The sequence below is a fragment of the Planococcus citri genome, chromosome 5 (assembly GCF_950023065.1).
Source record: "Planococcus citri chromosome 5, ihPlaCitr1.1, whole genome shotgun sequence".
Taxonomy (NCBI): Eukaryota; Metazoa; Arthropoda; class Insecta; order Hemiptera; family Pseudococcidae; genus Planococcus; species Planococcus citri.
The window spans coordinates 14,140,807-14,158,328 of record NC_088681.1 but is presented as its reverse complement, the minus strand read 5'-3'; the positions used below and the strand labels follow the sequence as shown (position 1 = coordinate 14,158,328).

The 17,522-nt window shown below is 35.1% G+C and overlaps 1 protein-coding gene across 4 annotated transcripts in view; it reads right to left on the bottom strand.

Annotated features, from left to right (window-relative positions):
* The window catches only part of LOC135846962 (uncharacterized), an 83,534-nt gene extending 66,492 nt beyond the window's left edge, over positions 1-17,042 (bottom strand). For 2 of the 4 annotated variants that reach the window (XR_010559053.1, XM_065366337.1), the window contains exon 1: positions 16,505-16,933. The gene's annotated coding sequence lies outside the window, so the exon portion shown is untranslated. Of the gene's footprint in view, positions 1-16,504; positions 16,936-17,018 lie in introns of those variants that run through there. The other 2 variants (XM_065366339.1, XM_065366338.1) reach the window with 2 other exon arrangements.
* Between the last annotated feature and the right edge of the window lie 480 nt (positions 17,043-17,522).

Here is a 17,522-nt window from a genome sequence, read left to right as displayed (position 1 = left end):
CTTTCCTCCTTATCATGCTAGGTATTCCTGAAATTTTGGTACATGTGATTAGCCAGTTACTAGAGTTAAGTTCCACAAATAACATTCAGCATTTTTTAGATGCTAACTGATGAGTAGCCACAAATTTTCAGAATAATGGAATGCGCACAACTTGTAATGTCATAAACTATTTTCATCGTTTTAAATTGAACTAACATTTTTTAATCCATATTTTGTATTTTTATCATTTGATAATACTTTGGGCGCCATAGTAAAATTAAATTTTAATCAAAACAGTTGAAAAATTGCAATTAAAACAAGATGACTAGTGACAGACACTGTTAAAAACCAGTGGGAGTGGCAGACAATGTTTGAAACCAGTGGTAGTGACAGACACTGTTTCAAAACAATGGTAGTGACAGACACTGTTCAAAACCAGTGGTAGTGACAGACACTGTTTCAAAACAATGGTAGTGACAGACACTGTTCAAAACCAGTGGTAGTGACAGAAACTGTTTAAAACCAGTGGTAGTGACAGACACTGTTTGAAACCAGTGGTAGTGACAGACACTGTTTAAAACGAGTCATAGTGACATACCGTGTTTAAAACAAGTGGTATTGACAGACCTTGTTCAAAACCAGGGGTAGTGACAGACACTATTAAACACCAGTGGTAGTGATAGACACTGCTTAAAACTGGAGGTAGTGACAAACACTGTTTAAAACCAGTGGTAGTGACAGACACTCTTCAAAACCAGTGGTAGTGAAAACCGGTGGTGGTGACAGACACTGTTGAAAACCACTGGTAGTGACAGACACTGTTTAAAACCGGTGGTAGTGACAGACACTGTTAAAAGCCAGTGTTTCTAATAGACACTGTTTGAAACCAGTGGTAGTGACAGACACTGTTTAAAACCAGTCGTAGTGGCAGACACTGTTTAAAACTAGTGGTAGTGACAGACACTGTTTAAAACTGGCTGCAGTAGTGGCAGACGATGCTTAAAACCAGTGGTTGTGACAGACACTCTTTAAACCAGTGGTAGTGAAAAACCACTGGTAGTGACAGACACTGCTGAAAACCAGTGGTAGTGACAACACTGTTTAAAAGCAGTGTTTGTGACAGACACTGTTTAAAATCAGTGTATTTGGAACAGACACTGTTTAAAAGCAGTGTTTGAAACTGACACTGTTCAATACCTGTGGTAGTGGCAGACACTTTTTAAAACCAGTGGTAGTGAAAACTGGTGGTAGTGACAGACACTGTTGAAAACCAATGGTAGTGACAACACTGTTTAAAAGCAGTGTTTGTGACAGACACTGTTTGAAACCAGTGGTGGTGACAAACACTGTTTAAAACCAGTGGTTGTGACAGACACTGTTTAAATCCAGTGGTTGTGACAGACAATGTTTAAAACCAGTGGGTGTGACAGACACTGTTTAAAATCAGTGGTAGTGACAGACACTCTTCAAAACCAGTGGTAGTGAAAACTGGTGGTAGTGACAGACACTGTTGAAAACCACTGGTAGTGATAGGTACTTTTTGAAACCGGCGGTAGGGGCAGACACTGTTTAAAACCAGTGGCAGTGACAGACAGTGTTTGAAACTGGAGGTAGTGACAGACACTGTTAAAAACCAGTGGTAGTGGCAGACACTGTTAAAAACCAGTGTTTCTGACAGATTCTGTTTAAAACCAGTGGTTGTGACAGACACTGTTTAAAACTGGTGGTAGTGACAGACACTGTTGAAAACCAATGGTAATGGCAACACTGTTTAAAAGCAGTGTTTGTGACAGACACTGTTTGAAACCAGTGGTAGTGACAAACACTGTTTAAAACCAGTGGCTGTGACAGACACTGTTTAAAAGCAGTGTTTGTGACAGACACTGTTTGAAACCAGTGGTAGTGACAGATGCTGTTAAAAACCAGTGGTAGTGACAGACACTGTTAAAAACCAGTGTTTCTGACAGACACTGTTTGAAACCAGTGGTTGTGACAGACACTGTTTAAAACTGGCCGTAGTGGCAGACGCTGCTTAAAACCAGTGGTAGTGACAAACACTGTTTAAAACCAGTGGTTGTGACAGACACTATGCTATTCAGCCAGTGAATAGCATTGCAGACACTGTTAAAAACCAGTGTTTCTGAAAGACTCTGTTTAAAACCAGTGGCTGTGACAGACACTGTTTAAAACTGGTGGTAGTGAAAACCAGTGGTAGTGACAGACACTGTTTAAAACCAGTGGTAGTGACAGATGCTGTTAAAAACCAGTGGTAGTGGCAGACACTGTTAAAAACTGGCTGTAGTGGCAGACGCGGCTTAAAACCAGTGGTAGTGACAAACACTGTTTAAAACCAGTGGTTGTGACAGACACTATGCTATTCAGCCAGTGAATAGCATGCATGCATGAGTGAATTTCGACTTTTTCAAAAAATCACATGCTATTCAGCCAGTGAATAGCATGCTTAAAAGTAAATTAAATGTATGTTCAAAAAGTGCGGAAATTTTAGCAGAAAAATTGCTCATAACTCTCAGGCAATACTATCTACCGATTAATTGTGAATTTTAAGACTTTCCAATAGATAATTTTTTCAAAAAAATAAAAAAAAAATTTGAAAAATTTCCGCAGTGTGCAGGGATGGATCCCCAGTTACTGCGTTGAGCAGCTGCTTAACTCACTCGGCCACCTCGCAGCTTATTAGATTAGAGGTTATTTTTGCATAAATGTTATCAATTTTTTGACATGAAAAAAATTTTACTCACTGGTTGCATTTTACAAAATACTTGGTTCCTAGATTGCTTCTGTTTAGCATGTGAAAATGTACATTTTTAACGCTATAATGCACACTTTTAACCAGTCCAAAATCACACATTGTTACGCATGCTTTAAGCATAATTTTGTCAATAGGGCTACTGGCGATTATACATGAGCTTATCATTCTACCTGAGATCTCAGCAGAACAAGCAGGATTTGTTCCAAGAAGAGGCACAAGAAAGCAAATCCTAAATGTGGGCCAAGTGATCAAAAAGGCAAGAGAATTCAACAGGCTGGTGTACATGTCCTTCATTGACTGGAAGATCCTGTGACAGAACCTCAAAAAACTCGGAGTAAGTTCCAGTGTACCGCATCAGTCTCATGAAGAGCTTGTATGAGGACAATGTGGCACAGGTGTGAGTAGAAGGAGAGCTCACCAATCATTTCCATTCAGTAAAAGGAGTAAGACAAGGGGGTATAGGTACTCAGTCCAATTCTCTTCAAAGCATATGAGAATGGGTAATGAGAACAGCCCTAGAGAATTGGAGAGAAGGAGTCACAATTGGAGGAAAGAGAATATCAAACATACAGTATGCAGATGACTCCATCTTGCTTGTGGAAACAGCAGATGAGCTGATGGAAATACTCCAGAAGATTGAAAAAACCAGTAACGAGCCAGGTCTGCAGGTCAACAAAGGAAAAACAAAAATAATGACAATTGATAGGGAGTGCAAGAACAGACTGATGGCATAGAAATAGTACAGGGCTTTGTGTACCTTGGTTAGTTGATAATGAATCAAGGAGGCTTAGCTGGATAAATCAGGAGAAGGTTGGCCATAGCCAAGGACGGCAGTGGGAAAGCTCCATTGGGTCTGGAAAAGTCATAACATCATGATGGTCACAAAACTTAGAATTGTAAAAACACTAGTCTTCTCCATCTTCTTCTATGCATCAGACTGATCAGCAATAATATGCAAGGCAGATCAAGACAAAATTGATGCATTTGAAATGTGGTGCTACAGGTACAGACGCATGTTAAGGATACCTACTGTGGATCCAGATAAAAACAAACCCGTCAATACTCAAATATTAAGCAGTAAAGGAGAGACTTAGCACAGTCATCAAGAGATGGATATTACTCTACTTTAGAAAATCCCATAAAAGGCAATCATGTGACCTTTTTGGGGAAAAATGTTGAAAATTCATCATTTCAGATTTTTCTCCTGCGATGAAATTTTTGAGGGAGGGGGGGGGATTTTCAAATTTTATGAAGAAAAATACATAGAAGGGATCCAAAATACCAACTTCACGAAAAAATTTTCGGGGGTGAATTTCATTTTCTGTTTTTTGTTTGTTTGTTTAAATTAAATTTATAAAAATTCCAATGGTTCTATTCTCTTGAAAAAATCAGAAATTGATAAACTTTAAGTGGAAGCTAAAGATATTGTTGAGTTCTTAAATCAATTAGTGATGCTCTCGAGCTGTTTTGGAACCTCTGGAAAGAATTTCTAGATTTTTTAGTTTCCAAAAAATCTGAAAAAGGCAACCACGTGACTTTTTTGAGCGGAAATTGTCAAAATAAGTTTCTGCCGATTTCATCGCATGATTTTTCTTTTCTATTGTGATTTTGTTTTTGGAGAAGGGGAGGGGGAGTGTTTGAGATAGGAGTTTTGTCAGATTTCTCTGAGACTGAATACCTAAATATGGGTTCATACCACATTCTCAATCTTATAAATCAGATGATTGGGGGGGGGGGGGTTAAGGCTTCACCAAAGCTTCCCTTCAATTAATTTTTAAAATTTGTCAGTGTTTGGGAGATACTCGGAAATTACTTGAATGTCTTGAATGTTTTATTCGGCTAAACTAGTTTTGGAAAATTGTGCTCCGGTCGATTAAAGGTTATTATTGAGTCCATTGAATTTTACTTGAGGCATTTATGATCTAAAAAACTAAAATTTTTGATAGGGACCTTCAGGTTCTTAAAATTTGCACGTTTTTGTAAAACTTAATCCCTCCATATACCTTCAACCTCCATCTTCCACAATTCCCAGTTTTCATTGAAATTGAAGCATGTGTTTCCAAAACGCACTAAGTCCAAAAAAATATTGATAAATTTTTTGATATGTTGTAGCCAAGACCCTAGGGCATGACACATCAAAAAATCAACCATTTTGGGCCGCAACTTTCTGCTAGATGGCCTTGCAACCTCAGAATCTTTGAAAATGGACTTAGTGCTTTTTGGAAACACATGCTTCAATTGATCTGGGCGGATCTACATCTTAGAAATCTGCCAACTTTTTGCAGATTAATTTGATCAAACTTCGATTTTATGTGCCGAGTTAAATTTTCAAAAAATTGTTAAAAATTGAAAAATTTTAAATTCAGTTCTCTAAAAATGAATTTTTATGATTTGATCAAACATCAAAATCTAACTAAGGATTCAATTGAGTATTTGGGTAAATGAAGCTTTTTATTTTTGATTTGCCATACCCACGTGTTTGAAATACTAAACACCGATATGTAAATTAATCGTGAAAAAAAAAAGAAGTAAGGTCTCTCTTATTACATCGTACATATGTAGCGCCATTCCATTCAATGATGTTTTTTATTGTGCTCATTTCGTTGTAGCGCACCTATTTTGGCAACGTTTTTTTTGATGACATTTAATATTCGACGAATGGCAGCCCGATAACGATAAAAGTGAAAACGAGTCGTTCAAATGTCGCCGAACTTTTCTCCCGCAACGAGTTCCGGAAATTTTTTGGAAATTTGGTCGCGGTGTCATTAGTACACTTACCTCGAAAAGATAGGGGGTTGAAAGAGGCCACGTGTACATGTAGAACGATTAATCTGCGCGCGATTGTATCTTCATTATTATACGAAATATTATAGTAAAGAGGGAAAGCACAGAAAGTACTCTAATTTTATTTGTATTAGGAAGGGAGACGAGCAAAAGGGTAGAAGAGATCGTAAAATTCTAGTCTGCGCAGAGAGATAATTACCTCGAAGAGGCAATGGCTTGCATGTTGCAAGGAATACATATAAAAAGATGACATAACTGTTTCCTTCACGTTGATACAATGATCACGAATGGCGTAAATACCTACTATAAAAAAATAGCCCAGATTTCGAAAAAATCAGGTAAAAACCAACTAGGTACCAGCCAAGGCTACCAGAATGATTTTTATTACGTTTATTTTTTTAATCGAACAAAGGACTCGACTCGTTGGCTAAAAAGCTCGCGTTTTTTTTATTGGTTGTTATTTTATACGCACGGTTGAATTTTGATGACGTGGACATTGGACAGGGACGTACGAGTGTGGTATTTGTACTATTTTTTTTTTTTTTTTTAAGAGGAGTTTCACAGTTGCGATAAAGTTGAAAAAAGTGCCAATATAGGCTTCGATTTCTCTTTTATAAGTTGTAAAAATGAACATATTGTTTGAAATTGAGATTATATAGTGATGTATGAAAAAGATTATGTTTAAATTTAGATTTGAAAAAAAAAACTGATTTAATGGAAATCTGGCACAAACCAGGACAATTTTTTATAGATTTGGAGGCCAAGTAACGACTGTAATCTCGCAATAAAAAACATAAAATAAATCTAAGCAGTATCTTGGCACCTTTAAAATCTCAAATTCGGCAATCTCAACTGACACTGTGGTAATTTAGGTTGCAGTCTCGCCACATGGAAGGCAGCCAACTACTGCTGACACACCCTGTATATCATATCGTCTTCCATTTAAAAAACAACAACCACAAATGCATGTATATTGCATCGTTATTTCCTTGAAATGAGCTCTATCTAGTGAAATATTTTCCTGGCGAAAATTTTAGCTCGATGTATGTATTAGTGGTGTTTTTTTTTAAAAACATCTTAGCTTGGCATATGTATTGCACCCCCCTCCCCCCTTCATCCCCATCAATCCTCTGGGACAACTTTTTTCTTTAAGGGAACATCCTAAAGAACATTTAAAAGCAAACTTGTCCAAAAGGTGGCCTCACTAACAAAATGGCGGCCATTTTGATTGACATATCAGCCGAAGTAGCAGATTTGATTTTTCAACATCGGACTCGTACGAAATTTTTGAACTGCACAAAGCTAGATCAAAAGAGCAACCAAAAATTTATCACGAGTCAACATTTTAAGTGCTAAAGTTCATTTTTCGATTTTTGGTGAATTTTAAAAAATCAAATTTCAGTCAAAAATAAGAAAAAAAAATCAAAATTTTACCAAATTGACCTACAGAGCTGGAAGTTGGGATATACCCTATTTCAGACCTGCCAAATTGATTGGAGAAGGTTTCAATCCATTTTGATTAGTTCTGGAGCCTCCAGCAGATTTTCGAAACTTGAAATTTCCACAAAATATCATCAAATGCACTTCGAAAGTCGAAATTCATTCCGTAACCCAATTTCAATACGCTATGAAATTGACTGCAAGTGGATTTTAGACATTCTGAAGCCTCCAGCGGCTTTTTGGAAATTGCTGGAGCCTCCAGCAGATTTTTCAAAGATCGAAATTTCCATATTTTATAAAACAGAGCTGGAAATCCAAAATTCACTCTGAACTCCAATTTCAACATGCTACTAAGTCGACTGCAGTTTGGTTCAAGTCATTTTTGGAGCCTCCAGCGACTTTTTTGGAAATTCCCACAGCATCCAGCAAAGTTTTAAAATTTGAAATTTCCACAAAATCCCATCAAAATTTTGAAAAAAAATAACAAGTAGGTAGGACCTTATCAGCCGTGAAGGTCTAAAAAGTAGCTGGAGGCTCCAAAACTACTTGAACCAAACTGCAGTCAACTTAATAGCATGTTGAAATTGGAGTTCAGAGTAAATTTTGGATTTCGAAATCTGTTTGGTAAAATGTTATGGAAATTTCAAGCTTCAAAGATCTGCAGGAGGCTCTAGGAATTTTTAAAAAGTCACTGGAGGCTCCAAAACGATTGGAACCCACCTACAGTCGACTTGATAGCGAGTTTAAATTGGAGTGAAGAGTGAAATTTTGGATTTCCAGCTCTGTTTGGTAAAAGTTTATGGAAAATCCGAGCATTGAAGAATCTGCTGGAGGCTCCAGTAATTTTCAAAAAGTCGCTGGTGGCTCCAAAGTGGGTTAAACTCACTGGAAATCGACTTAATAGACTGTTTAAGTTGTAGTGCAGGGGTGAATTTTGGAATTCCAACTGCATTTGATGAAATTGGTGGAAATTTCAAGGTTCAATAATCTGCTGGAGGCTCCAGAACTACACTAAATGATTCAAAACCGTTTCCAATCGATTTATCAGGTCGAAAATAGGGTATATCTAAAATTTCAGCTTTCTAGTTCAGTTTGGTGAAATTTTGATTTTTTTCTCATTTTTGGCCCAAATTTGATTTTCAAAAATTCACCAAAAATCGAAAAATGCATTTTAACGTTTGAAATTTTGGCTGATGATGAATTTTTTCGTACTCTTTCAATCCAGTTTTGTCCAGTTAAAAAAATTTCGTCAGAGTCCAATGTTTGAAAATAAAATCTGCAATTTCGGCTGACCTTTCAATCAAAAATGGCCAATGAGGTGAACATTTTTTTGGCAAGGGGCTTTAAAATGTTCCTTAGAATGTCCTCTATAAGAAAAAAGTTGTTCCAGATGATCGAGCTGGGTGGAGGGGGGGGGGGTTATGCAATTATTTCTATTGTCATATGCCGGATTATCTCGAAGCATAAATAAAGATGAATTTAAACAAAAAATTTCCATTTTAAAGAAGTAAAAATAAATAAATAAAGTTTGGGTAAGTAGATATGACTGAGTCGTAGTTTTCCCGGGTTAAAATGGAGGGGGGGGGTGAGGGACCTTTGATAGTTGAAAGAAAATCAGAATACGCTGTAACCTAAATAACTTAATTTTTCACTGCGGTCTTCTTCTTTCTGGCCATCAAAATCGTATTACAAAATGAAAAATGATGGTAATTAAGCCTCCAGTCGAGTCAAAATTTCAGATAATGTTGCCAGTTGAGTTAACGAGCTTACTATACCAGGTACGAATTCACACCAAGTTGGCAGCCCTGCACAATTGAAGCAGGGATTCAGGAAGCATGCTAAGTGCCCTAAACCTGTTTTCGAGATATTCGCGTTTAAAGGGCGGTAACCGTGATTGTGACGTCATATTGGTGTGTGGCTATGAACACCAAGGCACATAGCATACTTTCACCTATTTTTCGCCAACCTATGAAAAAATTAGCCAGATTTTCGATTTTTTAAACTGAACAATTCACGTATAGAAAAATACCCTTTTTTGCATTTTTAGGTATTCGAGGTAAGGAAAATGCAATTTACTCAAAATTTTGATCGAGGACATAGGTATTTGAAGTAAGGAAAATGATCTACGTAAAAAACTCTACAAGATGGAGGTTGTTTGAAAGTTTGCCGCGCCATAGAAAAAAACTTATAAAAGCTCAAAGTTGAAAGACTCTTGAAAAAATATGGTTTTTTTGTATTTTTTCGTAGTTAAATACAATTTACTCGAAATTTTGATCGAGGACATAGGTATTTGAGGTAAGGAAAATGATCTACGTAAAAAACTCTACAAGATGGAGTTGGTTTGAAAGTTTGTCGCGCCACAGAAAAAAACTTATAAAAGCTCAAAGTTGAAAGACTCTTGAAAAAATGTGGTTTTTTCGTGTTGTTTTGTAGTTAAATACAATTTACTAGAAATTTTGATCGAGGACATAGGTATTTGAGGTGAGGGAGTTGGTTTTAATTTTAAAAGCTCGAAATTCGACAATACAAAAAAAACATGAAAACCAGTATGTCCTCGATCAAAATTTCAAGTACATATGTAAATTGTAATTAACTACAAAAAAACATGAAAAAACCATATTTTTTCAAGAGTTTTGCAACTTTGAGCTTTTATAAGTTTTTTTCTATGGCGCGGCAAACTTTCAAACAACCTCCATCTTGTTCAGAATTTAAGGTAGATCATTTTCCTTACCTCAAATACTTATGTCCTCGATCAAAATTTCGAGTAAATTGCATTTAACTACAAAAAAACACGAAAAAATAATATTTTATTAAGAGTTTCACAACTTTGAGCTTTTATATTTTGTTTTCTATCGTGCGGAAAACTTTCAAACCAACTCCATCTTGTAGAGTTTTTTACGTAGATCATTTTCCTTACCTCAAATACCTATGTCCTCGATCAAAATTTCGAGTAAATTGCATTTAACTACAAAAAAATTCGAAAAAATAATATTTTTTTAAAAGTTTTACTACTTTGAGCTTTTATATTTTTTTTTCTATTGCGCGGAAAACTTTCAAACCAACTCCATCATGTAGAGTTTTTTACGTAGATCATTTTCCTCACCTCAAATACCTATGTCCTCGATCAAAATTTCGAGTAATTTCCGTATTAACAAATAGAAGCAGGTTCAACTCATAACTTGCCTACAGAAAACAATTATTCGATAGGCTGGCTCAAACGGCACTTAGCATACTTCCTTACGTTTTCAGGTATGGCACTTACAGAGTGCGCTATCTTTCGGCCTGATTTTAAAGTACTAAAAGTAGGTATTGGGTATCGTAAGTAGGTAAAAAGGTGCTGATTTTGATGTAGAACATCGTAGCGGTCTTAACCAGAGTTCAACGGGTACCCGGATAATCGGGTTTCCGGGTTCAACCCGGAAAGCAACCCGGTTACCCGGACACGGAACCGGGTAGTGAAAAACAATGAAAAATGCGACGTTGCCAAATCAAAGTGACGAAAAAAGTTCATCTTTATATAGCGATCCTAGCGATATAAAGATGAACTGCTCAAAATGACGTCATTTTTTAGAATTTTTCTACCCGGATAATGAACCGGGTAGACCCGGATAATTTTTGGATCCGGGTAATACCCGCGGATCCGGGTACCCGTTGAACTCTGGTCTTAACTCAATTTTCATTTTCAGGGCACTTAGCATGCTTCCTGAATCCCGGCTTCAATTTATCATTTTTCCATTGCACGTAAACGTACAACGTCTTCTGAAATGTGAAAAAAAATACACGTACGTTGAGTAGATTGACCCTATAAGTATATTTTTCTATTCCTGCTAATGAGTAATTAGGCATCTTATACGTGCATCGGTCTAACCTACTTGGTGATTCAGTGATTCTATTCTATTTCAATTTAACAAAATAAGGCATAAAAATTCGAAATTTTACACTTGAAAAAATTATTTAAAATTGATTTTCCAAGATTTCAAAGATAGACAAATTCTGTTAGTCCATCATGATAAGTGGAATTGTGATATCATTAATTACAATCAGCTGATCTGTATTGTTTTCTTCTTCTTCTGTTTCAGGTGCTGAGTAAGAAGTATCAAGGGATCCTTTTTACCTATGAGAATTAGTAAGTTGAATTTTATAATCAATATAGGACATAGGTAGATAGAAGAATCACCCCAATCGATGCAGAAAATTGCAAAAGTAAATTAACAAATCACTCGTGTCGTGACAAATTCCTCACAACAACAAAAACACATTCAACTATCAAATATGGGTTTCGTTGCTTTAATTCATCTTTGCCAATTTCAGGAAATCTCACACGCCTTTGAAATTATCGCAATTACAAAATCTGAATACGTAATGAATGCCTTACTACTCGTAGACAAGGATCTCTTTCAATTAACCTGCCACCATATTTTACTATAGGTAGAGGTACACAAATACCTACATCGCAGTCGCATTAGAGATTCTAGAATATGAACGAGTGTGAAACGCAATTTCGAGGGCACTTTCCGGCTTTCAATAAACATAAGCTTGATGTAAAATGCACTTACATCATGTACCTACTACTACGTAGGTACCTATACTAACTTTGGCAGGTGAAAAGTTTTCTCTCGGCTGTGTTCGGTGTGTAGTCAATTTGTAATTTGTAATTCTAACGTTCAACTTTTCGATAGGTCGTATTCGATGTAGGTAAAGGTATATAAGCACGTCATTATAGTGAAATGTTTGACTTTTGATCGAAAAACTTGGATGGCGTAGGTATGCGAGATTGGAAAATTTTTATGTGGTTTTGTGAATGTGTACGTGATTTAGCTAATTTTGGATTGTCGAATGAACGGAGGAAGGGGTTTATTCCTGTATGTGTAAAAAATAATGGTAATTCAATTTTTTATTGAAATTATAAATGTAGGTGAATCCAGATCAAAATTCTAGTTTAAAAAAATCAAAATGGTGGATTTTTCTCTCAAATTCCTCGACATTTTTGAAAATTGAAATTGCGATGACTTTGAAGACAAAATTTTGGTATAACTTTTCGATATTTGTATATGATATGGCCCTGTATATTTTTATTTAATTTTTTTTCTAAATAGGTACTGAAGATTGGAGATCACAATGCATACATTTTTCAAATAATTTCAAAATTGGGAGATTCAGTGGGGGAAGGGGGTGAAGGAAACCTGAAATATACTGCCTTGAATGATTGAAATATTTTTCATTTTCAAGATCCGGCCATTTACAGAATGTCTGTGTCTAACAGTACTGCTTGATGCTCATCTTGCAGTTGATTTTTTTGCTTATGTGTCCTGCTTGTTTAACCAAGATTCCCGAAAAATCGTGCATACCTATCTTATTAGTGAAAAAAAATTGTTATTTTTTGCTAAAATTCCAAGAAAATTCCGTTTTTTACCAAAAGCTTGAATAATTCCGGTCTTTGCCAAGCTGAAAGTCCAGTTTTTTCAATTTTTGCAATCAATCTTTGAAGTTCTCTTATTTATTGTCTTTTTTTCAGAAATTTGTAATATTGCATTTTTTCTGATTCTCTTTGAAAATAGAGAAATTCTGACTTGAATAAATTAACCAGGGCCGTATTTACGTATAGGCAGTATGAGCAGCTGCCTAGGGCGGCAAATTTTAGGGGGCGGCAGATTTTTGCTTAAAAAAAAATAAATAAATTGTACGGATTTGGCAAAAAGTACCTACAGAAATGTATGGATTTCCTGATTTTTACCCTATAAAACATGCAAAAATGGACGTTTTTTCGTTTCTTGAATCCATTTTTTCAAAAAAATTTTCGCTCTCATCGCTTCACTCGAGCAGTAATTTTACCTTCCTTCTTCTAGAATTATCACATGCCACAAAAAGTTCTCAGATAATTACCTCTAATTTCGAATTTTCATGCCTAAAAATTTGGTTTTGCACGTGGTCAAAAATTTAAGTAACGCGTTTTTAAAGGTTTTTTTTAGCGTACGGAAGCGTGCGTATTTCATTTTTCATAAAAAATACGGATTTAGAATAGATTTTTTGGCTGCCAGCACTTTATACAAAATAATAATAAAATGCATTGTTTCTGATATTTAATTACGTATAGATATTGATATTGCATATATCTATTTTGATTAAAAATTGAATTATGGGTGGGCATAAATTTTCACACAAACCAAAAAATTGGGGGGAGGGGAGGGCGGCGAATTTTTTCCTGCCTAGGGCGGCCTAATGTTAAATCCGGCCCTGAAATTAACCTAGACCCTTCCCTTTCAATTGAAACTTTGGAAAACATTTTCTGCTCAACTAGAATTACAAAAATAACCTCAGTCTTTGCAGAAATTGCAAAAAATTTGTTTTTCCCTTTTTTTAAAATCAATGTTCGAAATTTTATATTTGTTTTGTTCTTTTTGAGGATTGTGTTTTTTTTATTTTTTGCACATAGTTCTTTTTATAAATAGGAAAATTCTGACTTCGATAGATTTTGACGTAGCTCTTCCACTTCAATTGAAACACTAAAAGTCATTTCCTGCCAAAAGACCTGTTTTTTTTCTTCATTTTCTCAATGTTACTTTGAACTGTTTCGTTCGTTATTTTCTAGATTCAGAATTTTTATTTTTTAATTTCCAGTTCTCTTTGAAAACACAAAGATTTTGACTTGAATAAATTTCGATCTCACTTTCCTTTGCTTTTTTTGCCAAAATTGCAAAGTATTCTTACTTTTTAAAAATTTTTTCAATCAAGCATTCATTTTCATTGTTGCAAGGTTCCAAAAATAGAAAAATTTTGAATTTCATTTCAAATAGACTTTTTGACTTAACCCTCCTTTTCCTCCTATATGTTTTTTTTTGCAAACATTGCAATGCACCCCTATTTTTTTCATATTTTCCGACCAAATTTTGAAATCTTAAATTATTATTCTTTCCAATTCTCCATCTTCCAGGATCTTTTTTTCTTTTCATTTTTTCAATGTTCCAAAAACGGAAAACTTTTTAGCTTTAATTTAAATAAACGTTGACCTGACCCCCTTCCCTCTTCCCCCTCTTCAAATTGAAACTGCATTCGAAAAATTCTCAGATCAACTGCTTCTTTGGCGAAAGTGCAAAGCTGAAAGCATTCCTCCTTTTTTCCATTTTTTCAAAAAAAAAAACTTCGAAATTTTACATTTTATTCTCTCTATTTTTCAGAATCTTGGATGTTTTAAAAAATTAAATTTCCAAGTTGGCTACAAAAATGAAAAAAATGTATTTATTTGTCTTAAATTTAAAACTTCAACTTGACCTCCCCTTCCCCTTCTCTTCACAAATTGAAATATTTTTTTCATATCGAACTTAGAAAATTAAAAAATGGAATTTTCAATGCATCTCCCATCTTCATAATAAATTGACTTGCAGAAATTAAATTTTTTGGAAGAGGGGGTTGAATTCAACTAAAATCGATTTAAAATGAATTTTCTATTGAGCAAATTATGGTTTTTTTGTGAGGGGAGGGGAAGGAGGTTACAATAATTTTTATCCTACTAGTAGCTAATAAAACACTACTTTATTCACTCTCGCTAGTCGCTCGAGTGATCAAATGCGCGTTTTCTTCACACGTTTGGATAAAATACCATTAAATTTTTGCTGATACTTTGTGCAGCTGCAAAAAAATTCTTAGAGCAGGCCCGAATTTCATGTGATGTTTTGTTTTCACAAGAAATGTTGATTATTGGGAGGTTTTGAGCCTGGCCTACAACTAAAAAAATACCTACCTACTCAAAATATGCATTTTGGTATTGAAAATTTCCTACCAATCCGGGTATGAGAATGTGGATTTTGCTTTTAAAACATTCTGTTGTGATAAATTATGCAATAACAGGATGTGTCTAACAGTCCTGCAAGTGCTGCAAGTGCTGCAAGTGCTGCTTTTGTCATGCTTTTCAACAATTTTATGAAAAAGCCCTCTTTTTTTAAGACTTTAAATTTTCAGTTTAGTATTTCCCTTGTTTGTGGAATTTTGAAAAAATTTTTAGAAATAGTCTTCAGCAGATGAAAAAATACAAAAATTTTAAAATGAAAAAATTTCCCCTTTTAATCTCTTTTCTTTGCTGTAAGTTATTTTGGAAGAACAGAATGCATTTTTTAATTTTTTTGCCAACGTTTAAGAACTTTAGAGTGTCTACGAGATCTGTAAAGTCGCTAAAGTTGCGAAAAAATCCAAATTTTTACCAGAAATCTCCAAAAAGTCGCCGAAAATCGCTCAAAAAAGTGCAAAATTTCACTTTACACCACGTTTCAAGGTGCGAAATTACAAAATTAAAAACATCCAAAAACACGAAAATCTTCCATAAATTTTGCCCCATTCGCTTCCTTTGGCAATAGAATGCTCTCTTTTCTTTTTGAATGTAATTTTCAGATCAAAAACTGAAAAGGCTCAAAAAAAAATACCTACGAGAAAACACAGAAAGGTGTGAATTTTTTGATTTTAGATTATACTTACACCAATTCTGAATTGAGAATGTTTTTTTCTTTCATTGAATTAAACCTACTGAAGTTTTCGATTTTTTTCATATTTCTAGATTAAGATACTTCAATTTATACATTTTTTAATGCCAGGTGTGAGAATACCTAATTAAAAGTTGGTCATTTTAAAATTTTCTGAAAAATAAACTTCATCGAAAGACCTGATTTTTTGTATTCAAAAAATTATGAGGGGGAAGGAAGGAAGGAGGGAGGGAGGGAGGGAAGGGATGCTAAAAAAAAGTTGTGAAAAAAGTTCGATTTGACTACTCCTCCGGAAAAATGTTTCAATGTCCAAAGATATTTAAAAAAACGAACGATTGACACGTAAAATATTGACCCCCCCCCCCCTCCCTAGAAGCCGTAGGAAAGTGTTTGAAAAATATCCTGCCAAAAGTCCTGCTCTTTTATTTTGAAATTTTGTCAGACATCTCGAATAATTAATCACCTACAACAATTTATGAAATCCGAAGACACGATCATTTCACTTCTCTCACCTGGGAATACGATTTGCTTTGAGAAAAAACTACATATACCTACCCGATTCAAATCTAAGTATCTCAACATCGGTGCACGGATCGTTATCCGGAAGGTCATCGGAGGGCAAAAATTGCAATATTTAGACACTATTTGTAAAGTTATTTCTAATTTTCACACCTTTACCTAGTCTTTAAATCGATAGGTGTACGTGTTTCGGCCCCATAATATAGGCTACGATATACACTTTAACATGGAAATGTATACAAAATAAAATAATAAAAAAAAAGAAAAAAAAATGCCAACAAATTCGCGATAGGCAGTCAGGTATAGGTAATTACGTTCCTTCACTGCATAAGGTGTTGTTTACTCAAAAACATTTAAAAATAACACGCCATAAAAATCAAACTCTCGACGAAAAATATCGAAACCTTAGATACCATCTATACCTAGTCAGGTATTTTATAATACAAAATATTGTATAATAATTCCACAAAGTGAAAAAAATTGAAGTAAAAATTGGTAAGTAGAGAAAAAAGAAATGCTGAAAAAAAAACGCGCCAAATACCTGTTTAACATGGACTCTGGTATAGGACGGCCGGACGTTATACAATTATTATTTTTAAACTCGCACAAACCGTGTATTTATAAAGCTGCTAAAAATCCCAAAGCTAAAATAACCAACTCGAATAATTACCGCGATTAATGGCGCCAATTTAGAGTACGTAGGGTGGAAAAAACCAACGACGACGACTACGACGAACGGGACGACGACGAAAATTTCTATCGCGATCGTGATAAAAGCTCGACGTTTAGTCTAATCAAGGCAACGATATACCGGCAAGTATGAAAGTTGAAACGTAACTGAACTTTTTGCCAGTCGGTAAAAGTTTAACTTTGTGAATTGTTCGGTACGTACGAATACTCGTAATACGTATATAACATTACGCGTTTCGTTTGTGTATCGATTAAAATATACTCGTAGGTACTTTCACCTAAGATCTTTTGCAAATGCTGCATAAAGGCTTTGCAATTAAATTAACGATTTTACTACATAAATATACGAGTTAAAAGTTACATACGTTGGTGTAATCCGTGCACTCGTATGTGATTCTTCCTGTGTGAACTTTTTCCTGATATACCATTTCGCCTTTACCCGCGCCTTTAAGAGAAGAAACTTTGTTCTGTTGAATGAGCCGGCGCATCGTCGAGCCGGCTGCATTGGCCTACGACAATGTGTCAATTTCAAGCAGACGATACGATAGGCATGGGTTGCATTTTTAGATGAATTTATTCTTATTACATTGTGTGCGAATTGTTTGCGTGAAATGTGATGAGGTGGGATTGCGAAGTCTGAAAGAAAAGTATGTAGATCTTTGTCTTTTCTTCACGTAGGTATTTTATTCTCTTTCTTTTTGCTGTAAAATTGATTTGACGATGTTTTAGGGGAAGGTGTGGTCGCAACTGACTTGTTGAAGTCTTAAATTGGACAGATTTATGGCATTTGAAAAAAAATGGAATTAGGTACCTACCTAAAAAGTTGCTGGAGACTCTATAACGAATCGACTCAGAATATGTTTTTACCT